The 12,305-nt window shown below is 41.8% G+C and overlaps 1 protein-coding gene across 3 annotated transcripts in view; it reads right to left on the bottom strand.

Moving 5' to 3' along the window:
- Window positions 1–4,524, bottom strand: part of SYT1 (synaptotagmin 1) — a 333,762-nt gene extending 329,238 nt beyond the window's left edge. For 2 of the 3 annotated variants that reach the window (XM_054271852.1, XM_054271860.1), the window contains exon 1: window positions 4,410–4,523. The gene's annotated coding sequence lies outside the window, so the exon portion shown is untranslated. Of the gene's footprint in view, window positions 1–4,409 lie in introns of all 3 variants that reach the window. The other variant, XM_054271868.1, reaches the window with a different exon arrangement.
- Between the last annotated feature and the right edge of the window lie 7,781 nt (window positions 4,525–12,305).

Here is a 12,305-nt window from a genome sequence, read left to right as displayed (position 1 = left end):
AAACACATGGACATGAGAGTGCATGAGTAGACTCATATCTCTGAGCCAAGCTGAGGAATGGTTACCAGCTTTCCCATTTGCAACTGCTACGCTGATTTTTCAACCACGCGATTGCAGTAAAACAACACCCTTAAGATAAAGGAACAAAACAGAACGTGTAACTGTATTTTTAAGCACTTAAATCAATTCCTTAAAACATTACTGAGCAGCTTTGAGGCACTGTACTACCTAGTCATTATAGCTATGGCTACATTATTAAAGCTACCACAATACATTTGCCCATAAATCCTGAATAGTGTCCAGGAAACTTACAGACAACATCCTTAAAGGAACAAAATTAAGTTTAGCCACTCCTCAGCAAAATTTTATTTTCCTGAAATTTTTATATAACTATAATAATTCAGAGATTATTAATTATTTGGATAATTTCTCATGACTGTTTTAAAATTTGTTAAATCTTCTCAATTTAAAAAGGTATTATGACTATTAGAAGCTTATCAGATAACTACACTGCACAGGAAATGTTCCAGATCTATTTCATGCTCTGATAGATTTCTCTGAGCCTATTTAGGGACATCTAGAAAAGAGAAGTGGCATCCTGAGTTGGCAATTCTCTGAGGATTTAGAAGATGGCAACACCACTCCCTCTAGTATGGAGAGGGAGAAGTGTTCAGTGCCTTCTGTTTCAGGGAAATACTTTCAGACTGGCAGTGATAAGAAAACAGGTTAAGAAAAATGGTCAGCTCTCTCATAAGCCATTGATGTGCTCCTCCTTTAGCTACTTGGGGAAAACAACAGAAGAGAAAAGCCAGCCTCTAAAATACACGGATTGAATTTGTCAAAAGTAGTACATAAGGAGACGTTCTTAGTACAGTTCCCATCCAGCTTTCAGTCATTACAGGACTCAAAGAAAAAATTAGTATTAGCAAATATTTTTACTTCTTTTTTTCATTTAAACAAGAAAAAATTTTCCACACGCTGCTGCATAAATCACTCAGCTAATCCTGAAAGAGATCGCCTGTAGCCTGCTCTTAGCCTAACACCAGAAGAAATCATGAAAAACCTTTGTCAGTTGTCCTCCTCCTAATGCATTCTGCATTGGTTCTAGTAATTTTGTAAAAGAAGTAACAGTAAAACCACCCCCACTTTTATTGGGGTGTATGAGAGAGAAGAGCCCACTCTAGCAAAGATGACATTTGTACGTAAAGATCCTGAAAATATTTGTTAAACTAATGCTTTGTTTACTTAGTCTGGCAAATGCTTTTATTTTAACCTCGAGTATCTTTAGGAAATGTCAGCAGTAAACACAAATTAATAGTTTGCTCCCTTATCTGTATTTCTAATTAAGTTTTTTTCCTAGACACAGAGTTACGTCTAAAACAAACATTCTCTAGAAAATCAAAGTAAAATCAAACAATGAAGTATTTCTCTTTGTGAAACTGCGTATTTATATAGGCATCACCAGCAGAGGGAAGGAGATCATGGTATCCATGCACAATAATTCCTCCATGCTTTTCTTCCAGATATGCAGTAATATTTTTTGTCCTTTTCATTTGTATCACAAACTTTAATGTCTCTCCCACAGCACGTAACACGAGGTTGCGTGCACCCTTTACTCAGAAAGCAGTTCCCAGTAAAGAGTTTATCTATGTGCTTAAACATGCATGCAAAAAAAAACTACATAAAAATATTTTTTAATTGTAATCAGACTGCTGAATGGACAGGAAAAGACAACAATATGCTAATAAGAGCTTCATTTTCATGTAAGGAAACATCAATTAACTGAGTTCTGTACAGCTGAGTGGCTTAAAAACTTCTGCCAAGACACTAAGCTGCTCCTTCTTCTTACTTATTACAGCCAACCCTGCCAAAAGACCATAAAAATTGATTTTATGTTTCCGGTGTCTCTATGCTAGCTGGAAGAATATAGATTTTTTTTTCCCCCCTAGGTTTCTGACAAACAGAACCTTCCCTTATCTTACACCTTCACTACACTAACCAAGACTGAGCATGTTCTTGGTCATCTCCTACATCTGATTTAAGTTATGACTGAGGTAGGAAAACATTTCAGATTGTTAAATCAAACACTGTTCTGTATGGTTCTGTAGGGTTTCTGGCCCATCAGCATTACACAGGAGGCTATATCCCACTTGTGCTCCTATGGCATATGTGGCAACTGATTGTTTTTCCCATTTGTTTTAAGGAAGTATTAGAACTGCTGTTAGTCTGTGAGCTACCTCTTTAAATTCCAGTATCAACCCCTAAAATAGATTTAGCATCTTTCACATCAAACATTAATAAGGCTCACTTAGACGCTCCTAATGTGAAGGAAAATTTGGCTTGTATGAAATGGCTACACTGGAACATTTCATGCTTTTGCAAGTGCAGGAGTATGATTATTTCCTACAGTATGTCATTATCTTATGCCCTGTGGTTCTTTTTGAAATTATCTCTTCTCACTTAAGCTGCCTACACTATGTTTTTAAGCTATATAATTTCAATTTATGAATTGCGTGCATGCAAATTTTGAGCAACTATACCACAAGCCAAGTAACACACCACGTTATATTTCTCTCAGACACTACTAATAGAACTTAAAAATCCAAAAACCTTGGAACAAAAACAGATATATATTTGACTCAAGACATAAAATCAGGTTATTTGTTTGCAAGACAGACAAGAAAGTACTATTCTAGACACATGTGCAATCTCCTTACGCTTTTCCTGAGCAGGTTTTTTTAAGCATGGCAGGAGATGTCATTTCACATCCTCACAAAGCAAATTAGTTCACCGGCTACTTGTCCTTATACCCAAAAGCTTCCCCCTCCCTTTTTCAGGGACACTCCTAAAACAACTGCCCATCTGTAACTCTAGATGTCAACTCACCAGGGAAGGAAACTCCCCTTGGGTCTGCAAGTACCATCTTCCCTTTCTCAGGATGGAGTAACTCTCCCGGACAATAAAGCAATTTAAACAGCGCGTAACAGATTAACATGCAACATGGATGGCACACTGCACGGCAGCTCTGAGATCAATATCAGCGCGGCAGATTAGGAGTCGACTTGTCATCTACAACATGTATGCGTATCTAAAACTACTCTGCTGACCTTTGTACAGAAAATATTGTTGCAGAGACAGTGAAATATTATTGCACTACAACATTTTGCATTGAGTTTACAAGGTAATAAAGACAGAGCTACTTCTTCACATGCAAATGGCTATTAAATAAGGAAAATAAAACTTGACATCCCCTAGACAATCAAAAGAAATGATTTATTTGGATGCCAACATCTGTCTTGAGATTGTGGCCAAGTGCTTTTCTGTGCTCATTTAGGACTCTACTTGGAAAGCTTTTCAGTTACATCTACCTAGAGATTTCTCTCTACCGCTTCCCATCTGACAGAAATCACTCAGCTGGGTCTGATGAATAATAGCAAAAGGCAGCTTGTATCAGAGATGATTGAATTACAGATTGTTGAAAGTGCCATAAAGGCTCATTCCAATGACTACATTTAATTTATTTACTATACTGACTACCAGAAGCTAGCAGTCGTTTGATATCTTTATTTCAGGAGGCTAGAAACAAAAGAAATCTTAATATTCTTTGTCACTTTCTTACTACTGTACCTAGCAGAGTTTGATAGGCAAAATTAACTTTTAAAAAGAGCGCTGATCCCCTTCCCATACCGTGTGCACCTAGGAACCAGGACAGAACGTCCCCAAACCAAAGCAGGGCAAGCGGTACTCGGTATGAAGGCAACAATGTCAGAGAAGATGAAATTGCATGGAAAGAAAACACATTAGCCTGACAGCCTTTCTAAGTAATGAGGGAAAGGCTTTTGTGAATTGATACGTAAACGATAAGCTGTTGTCCTACGGTCCGGAGGGGAGCGCAGCGCCGGGGCGGGGCGCACCGCCGCGCCCCACCGCCCTCCGCCGGGGCGGCCGTCGGGACAGGCCACCCTGTCCGGGGCGGGGGCACGGCGCTGGCAGCGCCAGGTGACACCCGGAGAAACAAGTTGGCCCGGCGGCCGCCTGGGCGCGGGCTCCGGGCAGCGGCGGGGAAGGATGGAGGGATGCGGAGCGGACGGCTCCCCTCTCCGGCAGCCGGGGCGGGGGGCGACGGCGGAGCTCCGCGGGGGCGGGGAGCGAGGAGGGCGGCGGGGGGGGCGCGCGCGTCCCCTTTGTCTGTGTCGCCCCTCCCGTAAACGCCCCCACCCCCGCGGGGAGCGCCCCGGGGGCGGGTCCCCGCCCCCCGGCAGTGCGGGCAGAGCCGGCGGGCAGGCGGGCGGCGTTGCAGCCGCCCCCGGAGCGTGTGCGCTCCCCCCACCCGCGCAGCGGGCAGCCCCCCCCGCCCGAGGCGACGCCGCCCGGGCGCGGCTGCGGGCGGCCCCAGAGCGCTGCCTTACCTGGCAACCGGGGCGGGCGCAGCCGGCTCCGTCCTTCAGCCTCTCCCCACGGCGGCAGCTCCCGGGGCGAGGCTGCGGTGCGCGGCGGGGCGCGGGCGGACCGCCCCCGGCAGGGCAGGCAGGCTGCCCCAGCCCCCGGCGCTCGGCGGGCTGGCGGCGCGCCGGGCGTTAAGTTTCGGCGGCGGTGGCGGCCGCCGGCGGGCAGGGCAAGGCGAGGCAGGCGGGGCGGCGGAGGCGGCACGGGGGCTGCGCGGCGCCGGGAGCGCCGCCACACTGCAGCGTCTCCAGGAATCCCTCCCGCGAGAGGCAGCCCATCACCCCCGGCCCGCCGCCCTCATTGGCTGCGGGGCGGGGAGACGCGCTCCCGCCGCCAATCGCCCGGCGCCCAGCGAGGGTGGAGCCGCCGCGCCGGCCGCGCCCATCCCGCGGCCGCGGGTCCCTGTCCGCCCCGTCGGGCGGGGCCGGGCGGCGGCGGGCGGGGGCGAGGGCGAGGATGGGGACGGGGACGGGGACGGGGAGGATGAGGAGGGTATCCCCGCGCGGTGCGCAAGGCTGGCATCCCCGCGCTGCCGCCGGGCGGCACGAAGCGCTGTGCCGCCAGCCCAGCCGCCGTCGGGCGAGCGGGTGCCCCGGGCGAGGAGCGGCGGTGGCTCCCGCCCGTAGGTGGCGGGGCGGCGGCGACCCCCGGCAGGCGTAGGTGGCGCTGATAGCGAGCCTGGGTGCGCAGCCCCCCTGTGCCGCCGCCCCGGGCAATCGCGACCCAGCGGTGAGGCGTAATTGGCTTCTGTGGCTTAGGCGAGAGCAGACTGTATCGCGTGTTCAGGTAAGGACGTGCAAGGGTTAACCTAATTCCCTTGATCCATCCACTCTGAACTGGAGCTTTGATTAACATTGGTCTGCAAAATGTAACTGTAACAAATTCAATTAAGGGAAGCACATTTCTTCAACTTTTAATTAGATCTACCCTATTTGTCTCATGTTTAATATAACATAAAAAGTTGCTCAGGTTCCAGAGGGAAATGGAAATAGATTCAGATGTAAGCTCAGCTTTTAAAAACACAACAGACTAAAGTTCTTTGTTCCTCAGCATATATTACTGCTGCATTTATACCCTCAAAGAGGATAACAAGCAAAAATCTCAAAGAGGAGGAAAACAATTTTACCTGCACAATTGTAAACATAACAGGGTAGTATTTCTGTGTTTCCCATAACCTTTAATTGGTTACACGGTACCGAACATACAGGTTGTAGCCCAGGTTTGATGCACTACTGTGCATGATCCTGCTGGATTACAGTTGTTGTAAGAAAACTTGAGAAAGTAGTAATATATTTCACAACCATTTAGTTAGTTTCTGTTATTATTACACTGACTGAGAGTGAAATTTACCTAAAGTACATCTTAATATAGGTAGCAGATGTTGGCAAAGAGAGGAGCCCGTATGCCATCGTCAGCAGGTAACTGAGAAAGTCACGCAGCCCCCAGGCACATCTCGTAGGTGACTTATTGTGCCTTCAACAGCACTGTATTCTGCTTTTCCCCATCCATCCTTTTATGCTGGGATTTGACTCTAAAATTCACAGCCTTTTTCCAGTTCCGTTTTTCTGATCACATTTGTTCTTAGGTCTGTTAGTCAGAATATCAGTTTTTCTTGTATGGGCACATTAGCTCATGAGAGGAGAGAAGGAAAGCAAATGCAACAGAAATTACATTGTAAAGCTTTTACTGAGCTACATAAAGGAGGAACAACCATAATTTAAACTGCATATGCAGAAGTGTCACCTGTGTTCGGATTACTCTATATGATTTAAAAGGGTTGCTGTTTTCTCTGTCCCAGTACAATAGATATCAAGGGTTATTTTCTCCAGGATCATTTATCTGGTCAGTTAAAAAACCCACACATTTCAGTGCTAGTAATTATGAGGACTTGATGCTGAGTTCCTAACAGCCACACAGCCAGAAGTCTGTGGGAGTCTGACATTCACAAGGCATGACACATCATATGCTGTCTTAGTATTTGAGCAAAGACAAGAAACATCACTGAAGCCCAATGGCCCTTCCTTAGTGTAGAGACAGTAAGGAACAGAAATGCTATCTAGTCATAGTCCTGAAGAGTATACCAACACTTTTGCACTCTGTCTGTGGTAGCTCACACATAATGGTTCTGCTATGTTTAAAACAAACAAACAAACAAACAAACAAACAAAAGCCCCCCAAACCAGCTGTCATAGCAGCTGGGGGAGATTTTGCCTATTATTTTCTGAGCTTGGTTGTTTGCAATTAAAGAATTGCTGCAAAAGTTGCTTCCCTCAGTTTCTTTCAAGTTCAAAGGTTTATTCATACAGAAAGAGGTTTTCAGTCCTGCAATTTTTATTCCACTACTGCCTTTTCAAGGAAATGGGTAGTTGCTATCCAGTCATTATGTTAATTGTGCCAAAGGAAGCTGTGAGGCTTGAGGAATGACATACATATCCTGAATGGATAAGGATGCTCCAGAAGAGCTCAGGTGCCATTTGATGAGTACTTGGAGTGGTAGCCAAATGCTAGCCTCTAAAATCATGAAACATAGATCACTGTATTTGTTTTTGTTAACTCTTCCACAGTTGTGTTTAGGGAAAAAGAAAGGATCTTATTATGAGAAAAAAGAAGAAACATGCAAATCCAGAAGAAATTCTATTCTATGACCTATTTTGTTGTTTTGTTTGGCATTTTTAAAAAATGTAATGTGTTTTAATGCATCAGAATATAATTTTAAATAGTGTCAGCCATTTAGAAGTTCCATCAGGAATCCTACTACATACAAATGAAGTAGACTCCATTATATTCTTCATATGTCCTGTTTTTGTTTTAGACTTTGACTGAGCCAAAGGTACAGGTGCATAAAAAAAAAGAATAAAAACTAAGACCAGAAATTATTCCTTGTTTGTCTTTGTCTTATTTATTTTCTACTTTCTGTATATTGTGACTTCAAGGTACAACCTCAATATTAGAAAGTAATATGAGCCATAAAAACTAGATTTTGAAAATGAAAGACTCCTGCTTGATCCATAAAGAAAGAGGAAGCATGGACCAAAGCCAATGAAACCAATATTCTTGGGCCTACCCTGGCAAGTTTTATGTCATATAAAGAGCAGATGCTAGAATGGCAGTCACTGAACTGAGGCTAATTCAGGAGCAAGAGCAGTTGTTACACATAAAAAAAAGCAATCAGGTCTCTGACTTTTTTCCTTTTGTAGGTCACCCTTTGTGTGACCAAGTATCAAAACTGCCACAAAGACATGTACAAGATGGGAAGTCAGGTAAATAATGAGACCAAATCACTGGCAGGTAAGTAAGTAAATAAAACTGGTGGCATGTTAATTTACTTACCAGGTAGATCTGTAAACTAACTGAACTGGCTTTGTGTTGCACAGGGTTGCAGATCCCTGTCTTTAACAGAAAAATGCTTTTATTTTGTTCTTCTTTATCATCTGTTTATGCTTTGATTTGTTCTTTTCCATCCTCATTTTTTTAGTTTTTGGAGAAGTTCTTTCATGGGAAGATAAAGGACTTGGGTTTTGCTTACGGAAATGGAACAGCTTTTAAAATTAGGCTCTGATTGCTGTAGTTTAAGAACGTGCTTCTGAAATTTCTTCGAACATGTTAAATGTCTGTTTTTGATTGTTTTGGTGTTTTTTCCAGTTGACTGGGAATCCAAGGGCTGGTCTGTATAGCTGAGAATTAAACACTTGGAATCCCATTTGCATGTTCTGTTGTCACACTCGTGGTTTCAGTAAAGTTTACATAATACCTACTGAGTGGTTATGATGCACTTAGAATGAAAGACATGAAAGCAGAGAGAGAAAGCTACGTCCCCAAAGTGACAATTAACCTTCAGTAAAATTAATAAATACTGGAGTAACTATTCAACTATTCACAACTAATGGAAGTGTTACATGAAGCAAATCATCTTTGAAGATTATTTTTCTAACAACATGTGTGATTATCATTTGGGTAGAGAGAGTGGAGAATAAATGTTGGGGTTTTGTGGTTTTAATCATAGCTAAAAATCAAAGGGTAAAATCAAAGAACTTGTTAGTCCATTCACTGATGCCTGTCTCAGTTTGTCATCTGATTTCATTGTTTTCTTCTGTTTGATCTGTACACATCTGCTGCTGCTTCTAAGTTGATTAGGCAGAGATGGTCTCTTTTAGTCTGCATTTGTATAGCAGCTGACACTGAGAGCTCCTGCTTTGTGCCCAGGGCTCCTGGACACTGTGGCAGCAGAAATGAAAATGAAAACAGAACTACTCTGAGGGGGTGTTCAAGTGTAGCCAAACCAACTTGCATATGCTTTGCACAGATGTCAGCTATGTAATGTGTGAAGTGATCTGAGTCAGTGTCAGTCTGTTCCCCTGTAGATGGTGCCCCTAGTTCAGGGATTCTCTTTTGGGTTGGCACATCTGCATCCCTAATCCCCCTCCCCTCTTTCAAAGTCAGTTTTGCCAAAGAGGTGCTCAGCATGGTACTCCAGAAAAAAATGTTTTTCAGTGAAGGTAAGATGAGCTGGACTGAAGTCCCAGTTCTCTTTTCAGAGAGAAAACACAATCTGCTATATAAAATGACAAACTACTGAACTCTTAGCTTCCAGAACACCCTGATATTATCAATCTCCTTACCTTATGGCTTCCTCCATGTAAAATTTCTAATCCACAGTTAGTATATGCATCACATGGATGACTGTGTAATAAAAAGAATGTGAAATGTCATTTCTAATTTAATTTTGAAGAGTGACCTTGCAAAGCAGGTGGAAGATCTGTGTAATGGCCGTCAGTGTTACCTCTGAGGAGAGGGTCGAGACTTAAACAATGTTTTTTCAAATCAGTATGAATGATTATCACAATGTGCATAAGAGAGCACATTCCATGTCTCCAATACAAATTAAGCATAACTCTGTATGGAGAGGCTCAAATGAATTGACTTCTAAGTGCAAAATGTGCTTATATTTACACCAACCTGAGAGTGGAGTGAGAGTGAATAATATAAGTATCAGACTATAACACTGAAATAGAGGTAAAATCTTAAGGTTTCAGGCTTGCTAGACTTCATGCCTCTAATTTGAGATGTCCATGAAATCTTCACTTTGCAGCAGACATACAGCAAAATGGCCCAGGAAGCCAGCCCAGCCATAAAGCATGGTAAGTTCTACCATATAACTATGCAGAGTAGGCCAAGAAATTCCAGGTGAATTTAAAATGGGATAGAGTTACTAAAGAACTAATTAATGTATTTTAAATTTCAGAAAATACTTCTGAATATTAGTAGCATGATAAATAATTCTCAAGGGAGTTTGTTTTCATTTAGCTCACATTGTCATTTCATTCAAAGTAAAATTACCTTAGTATTTGAATTTAAAATGTCAAATCAAGAAAGTGTACTATTTTTTACAAGTAATCATTATTTCATAATGATTTGTCTGTTTTAAAAATGTATTCACTTCTCTTACAAAAATGCAGTCACTTTACATTCTGATGTCTAGACTTTTATTGAGCATAAAAGCTTGCAAACCACATACATAAATGAACTGAAAATTATGCTTCATTAATATAATTAGTAGAAAAGATTTTTGAATTTTGCTTTCTTCATAACAATATCTTAGCCAGTATACAATATGGTAAGCTAGCATTTACTCTGGCAACTCTGTCTGTCAGAAACACCATTTTGTTTACAAATGAAAAGAATTGTTTTGTTTGCCTTATTGCTTTTTCTATAGCATATGCCATAGCCTTCAAATTGTGTGAGTATAAATTAGAAGGAAATAGAGCTCTCCAACTGTGTTGTTAAGATGATAAGGTCAATAGTAATGTCTCTTCTGCAAACCTTGATAGATATTTATCCAGGTCAAAGCTGAATTTTTATTCATTGCAATATGTTAGTGAAAAGAAGGCCTTTCTTGCTTTTTAAAAAATTTAGGCAAAGAAAAATAAATCCTACTCAGTGAACCTAATTCTCCTCACAGTTAGGTATAAATCTGTAGCGAGACCTGCTGTCTTAAAAGCACAGTTTTCACAACTGTTATCTTCTATAAATCAAACTGCCTCAAAGTCCTAAAGAAGTTAATGTAGCAATGCATAATTTTAATTCAAGTGCTGAATTTAAATACTAAGTTTTAAGGTAACAGAAACTTCAGTTGCACTCTGAGGACATACTTTCTTTTTTACTGAATAGTTCCTACTTAGTCTGAGGCAATGTCATCTTCCCTGGCTGCTTATAAATCTGTATTGAGAATCCCCTACCACCTTGCTAGGCTTTTTGCCTTTGGTTTCTTCACTTGCCAGTCCTTTTACCTTCCTCTCAGTCCTTTCTGTTCATCTGAGAATATATTTTGGGATAACATTGCCGGTCCACTGTGAAATGGTCTGAACAGTCACAGTCATCCTCTTCAGCCTGATGTTACATGCATTCCTGCAAGAGCCAGGGCTGGTTCTTTTCTGTTAGGGATGGAGGTGAAGTCTGCAGTCAGAATTATGACAGATGATGAGGTACAGTAATAAAGTAGTTCCTTGCTGAGGAATGGAAAGGTCATTAAGTCATTGGTTCGTTTTCATTCTTGTTTGTATGTGAACAGAAGTAGATACTAAGGAATGATGCTTCCTGGATAAAAACAAAATAAATTACAGGAACAGAAAAGAATAAAAAACATACTAAAAAGCAATTTTTAGGATGGGGATAATAAAGGTTATCACTGGAAGCTTGTCTTTGCCCACACTGAGATTGGACTAAGAGCTTGCTAACTTGAGCTCAGTAATTTGATCCTAGGGAGAAGTTCAGCCCAAAGGAGTATTTGGTACTAATTAGTTTAAGGATTTTGGCTAATATCTCCTTGTCCTTTAGTGTGGATTTTCAAAGAAATGGTGATTTCATATGGTCTTTGATGTTGGAACTCTAAATTAAAATGTTCTTTCTGAAGATGAGAGCCTAGATTAAGTTATTCTGGGACTTCGAGTGGACTCCTTCATTCCTTCCCTTCTCCCTTCTGCTGGAATCTATGGCCTACACTTTCCCACCATAATCACAGAAAGGCATTATCATCATTATTCCCTCATAAATACAAAGGTACCTGCAGAATAACCTCGGGGATTTTTTAGAGCATCAGTCATTCATCCTAAATTTAAAAAGACCTGTTCATTGCTAAGACCTGTTTTTTTATTAGCTTCCTCTTCAGTTTGGCTTTTCTTCTGAAAATTATTAAGCTTTATCTCTGACCTAACTTTTTATTTTTTATTAAGGAAACCAGTCATGCCATTTTCATCATACAAGAGTTCATAAAAATGTTTACATTTGACTTTTTCTAGGAGATTTTCTTTCTATTCTACTCTTATTTAAATAGAACTAGTTTCATTTTTTTCCTGCAGTCACTTCTAAAAAATCCTTGATGGTTTTCTTTTGAGGAAAAAAGGTTATTTGCCAAAGTTATTTATATAATTGCCAGTTTAATTACAATCTAATGATTCATTACTGTGACATACTGTACTCTGCAAACTGACCTGTGATAGATGGTAGCAGGCACAGTGGAAACAGATTCACCTGTGTATGAAGCTGGGCAGGCTCAAACTGTTGTCAGCACACCTGCCCTGAAAAACCACACCAGCCCTCTAGTGATGATCAGAGCATGAAAAATTCTCTGACCAAGCCTATTTGAAGTATTTCAGTACTGTGATGTTTTTACACTCCCAGTTTTTACCATGGATGCATAGTCCACTGACTCTCTGTGCTGCCTATTGGTAAACACATTCAGTGGCTGTCCTGGAAAGGCATCCCAGAGCATGAGATGAGACTGGCTACAGAGACTAGCTGATGCTTTTGGCATCTTTTGTCTCACTCCACTATGGATGCTGTCACGTATCTGATGTCTGCTT

This window comes from Melozone crissalis, unplaced genomic scaffold (assembly GCF_028551555.1).
Source record: "Melozone crissalis strain CALT ecotype California unplaced genomic scaffold, PUWL_Pcris_2 ptg000004l_1, whole genome shotgun sequence".
Lineage (NCBI taxonomy): Eukaryota > Metazoa > Chordata > Aves > Passeriformes > Passerellidae > Melozone > Melozone crissalis.
This window is presented reverse-complemented; position numbering and strand designations above follow the sequence as displayed.